This window comes from Oryctolagus cuniculus, chromosome 17 (assembly GCF_964237555.1).
Source record: "Oryctolagus cuniculus chromosome 17, mOryCun1.1, whole genome shotgun sequence".
NCBI lineage: Eukaryota > Metazoa > Chordata > Mammalia > Lagomorpha > Leporidae > Oryctolagus > Oryctolagus cuniculus.
The window spans coordinates 5787077-5787458 of record NC_091448.1 but is presented as its reverse complement, the minus strand read 5'-3'; positions in this window follow the sequence as shown (position 1 = coordinate 5787458).

Here is a 382-nt window from a genome sequence, read left to right as displayed (position 1 = left end):
AGGGCTGTGGGTGTGGATGCAGCTGCTGGTCTCAGGGCCCCACCCACGCCCAGCAGAGCCCACTGCACTGTTTCCTCCTCATTGGGACCTCCTCCCCTCTGTGATATGTAACTTCCTGTCTTCAGAAGTGATCGTCCCAGGGGTGGAGGCCATTCCCGTCCATCCTCTCTAGTTACTGTGATGACACTGAAGGGCTGTGTCCCCCCCACCAGCTGGACCAGAATGGTCGCTAGGGGGCCCGGACCCTCGGGGCTCTTCGCAATGGCTGATGGACCATGGTGCTCCTAGGGCGGGGGTACAGCGTAACTGAACAAAACTGAGGAGGGAGAGAGGGTGTGAACAGAAGGCAGTGTTAGCTAATCAGTGGGAACTCGTGAGCCCT